General features: G+C 36.7%; 1 pseudogene; it reads right to left on the bottom strand.

The window, feature by feature from the left end:
• Window positions 1–1,953: 1,953 nt before the first annotated feature.
• On the bottom strand, window positions 1,954–3,107 carry LOC143622582 ((+)-borneol dehydrogenase 2 pseudogene; annotated as a pseudogene).
• Between the last annotated feature and the right edge of the window lie 287 nt (window positions 3,108–3,394).

The raw sequence follows: 3,394 nt of genomic DNA, 5'->3' as shown, positions 1-3,394 counted from the left end.
CAATCTGGTTCAGTTGATTCAGCAGGCTGAGTGATAAGGGCCCTCGTTCTTGAACTTGAGCTCTCTTTGTTTAAATTTCCTTGACCGATTCTTGGAACTCTTTGGCCCAATATTTGACCCATTGGCCTCTTATCATTTCTCTTTCCCCGTTCACTAACAGATACTTCGGTGATCTTGATGTCATCTGCAGGCTTTGTTGGATTGGTGCACTCTTTTGAAAACTGTCCTAGTTCGTTGCAGTTGTAACAACAAAGTTGATCCCTATCAAACCCAATACTTTTACGGTTGGAATCTCTGAAGTTGTTCTTCCCGTATTTCTTCATGAAGTTGGTGGCCCTATGAATTTTCATGGTCATGTGGTACGATGGACCTTAAGATCCTTTTCGTTATATCAAGAATATCTCCTTGCTAAAATGATGGAGGCAACATTTTTCCTTGTATTAATTCTTCATGATTGGCCATAAAGGCATGGAAGAGTGCAATGTGGGAATAATCAACTGGAGTAGGCTGGCTAGATCTGCTGGTTTTGCTGTTTGCTTACTTGTGTATCCCTTGAGGTTTGAGAGTTTGTTCAACAGCTTTGTTAACATCATCTTGGAATGAACTTGAATTTGATGAAGTTGGATGACTTGCTGATGTCTTGAAGGTTTTGTTGCTATCGTTCTAAGCAGAATAAAGTTTTCCTCCATCAACGGGATGAACGATTGGATGTGATTGACTGAGGAAGGTAGAGATGATTCCAGAACCTGTAGAAATACTAGTCTGATTCAGAGAGCTAAAATGATTGTTCAATCTAAGATTTTCATCCATTTTAAAAAGACTTAATGGTTTAAATAAGGTCTTGCAGAGAAATAACATTCAGATTGTTGTTCTCTTGGTGGTAATGACACTGCTATTCCATGTACATAGTAGTGAATTCAGCAGCTTGTAATTGATCAATGATAAATCATTGTTGATTCCAACACTTCTCAACTTGGTAACAACTTCTCAAATCTCCCAATGAGATTTCCAAGAAACTCTCCTTGAACATGTTGAATTCCCCTTCAACATTTCATTTCTGTTGTTTCTCATTTCCAAATTTCATTCAAATTTCTCAACTAAAGCATCCCAAAGGCCCTTGGCAGTTGTGTGTTCTCTCAAAGTTTGAGCTATATCAGAAGATAGACACACACTCAATACACCATAAGCCTTTTCATCCTCAAGAAGCATTTTCTTATCATCATCCACGTAACCTTAAGAAGGGGTATCAATAGATCCCTCGGGTGTCATAGACGTTGTAGGCTTGTGAGGACCATTCTCAATGGATCTGAGGAGAGAAAAGTCAGTCATTCTTATATAGTTCTTGAACCTACATATGAAATCATCAAAGTTACTTTCAAAAGACATTAGCTTGGGCAGTTTTGTTGTGGTTTCAGCCTCATTCTCCAACATTAAACAGCTTTTCAACATCTCAGGATCATTTTTCATCTTGTAAATCAGATTGAAAATCCAAAAAACTTTGAAATTCTAGAAACCGATGAAAATCCAAAGGTCAACCAAATCTAATCGAGTTTGATTTGATTCGATTCGATTCAAGTTTTCAGGAAGTACAAGTTTCACTTTTTGCATGGATCTTCAAGCAAATACACTTTTTACCACTTTTGGAAACTCGATTTAACACACTAAACACCTGAAGCACCTTTTAACAACTTCAAACACAAATTCCAAGCATAAAGAAATACACTACTTAAACCCGAACACTTGAACACACTTTTGAACCAATTTTAAGCTTGCACAACAACCTAATAAGCTCTAAACCCACTTTAAACACTTGAATACGAGTCTTAAACACTCAAACAAGACCAAAATCCATCATGACTAAATCTAAATAATACAAAAGACTTATGAAAAAAATAGGGCCTAACAAAAAGATCATGAAATGATATGTGTAGAGCGGTACACAGCACACTAATAACAACACAAACAAAGTTTTAAATTTAAATAAAGTCCAAATTTAACAATTTACAAGATTATTGTTTACAGCTTCTTACTTTGTATCAAACTCGAGTTCGAACTTGGAATACATACCAATATATTTATTCTAGACTTAACTTACAAACACCACAGGTCAAATTTGATCCTTTGTATTTTATCTTATTCTTATGAATGTGTCTTGTCTCCATTAATACATTAAATAAATACAAAGGTACATGACATAAGCAAACTATTAAGATGATTTAGCTGGAGCAAACAAGCCAAAACCAGGATTTATTGTTGTAAATCCCCCATCAACTGCTAGGTTATGGCCACTTATATACTTGGACTCATCACTTCCAAAGAATAGAGCAGCTTGAGCTACATCTTCTTCCTTGAGAGATACTCCCTTAATGTTTGAATATATGTTTGCAAATATATCTGGATACAAATCAGTTATCTCTGCCGGCACCGACGGCGGTATAAGGTAAGGCGACACACAATTGACACGAATCCCATATTTGCCAAGCTCCGCAGCAACATTCTTGGTGAGTCCAAAAATCGCATGTTTGGAACTAGTATACGCGTGCGGGGAAACACCGCCAATAGCAGAAGACACACTCCCAATCGAAATAATGCTACCACAAGCAGCAGGGATCATGGCACGAGCCGCATGTTTCATTCCTAGGAAAACACCGGCTAGATTGACATTTATAACACGATCAAAATCAGCTTTGTCGTTGTCAAGAATTCTGAGCTTTGCTTCACCTAGAATAGCAGCATTGTTGATCATAATATCTAGTTTACCATACTTTGTTGTGGCAAGGTTAACAATGTTTTCTACATCGGCTTCTAGAGTTACATCACAATGGACATAAGATGCTGTTTCGAGGCCTATTTCTTCACAAACAGATTGACCCAAATCGTCTTGGATATCCGCAATAATAACTTTGGCCCCATGTTTAGCGAACAGTTTGGCGATACTTCTTCCAATCCCTTGAGCTGCACCGGTTATAATTGCTACCTTACCTGCCAATCTAAATAACCAACCATAAGGATCCTATTTTCATTGTAATTTTAACTATGATAATAGCATTTATGGCTGCCCAACTTCATGGAAATCATAATTGTTTGCAAATCTATGATTTTAGATTAGATACTATTTTAATTTAATTTTATCCATGTAGAAACAATGTACCTAAATCAAACAAAAAAAAAATGGGTACTCTAATAATTCTCTTTACCTTGGTGTAGCCCCGGATTCTAAATCTAGGTCACTTCCGATGGAATTTGAAATAGATCGCTCGTTATGCGCATGAGCACGAGTTAATCTAAAGTTTTCAGGAGTAGTGATGAAATTGAAATGTATATGATTTATTACATACGAGTTACTACTACTTAAAACACCGTTATCCCCACTTTTGATACAAAATCTGACGGA

Source organism: Bidens hawaiensis, unplaced genomic scaffold (assembly GCF_021521415.1).
Source record: "Bidens hawaiensis isolate Kalapana, Puna unplaced genomic scaffold, B.hawaiensis_p1.1 tig00003237_1, whole genome shotgun sequence".
NCBI lineage: Eukaryota > Viridiplantae > Streptophyta > Magnoliopsida > Asterales > Asteraceae > Bidens > Bidens hawaiensis.
This window is presented reverse-complemented; position numbering and strand designations above follow the sequence as displayed.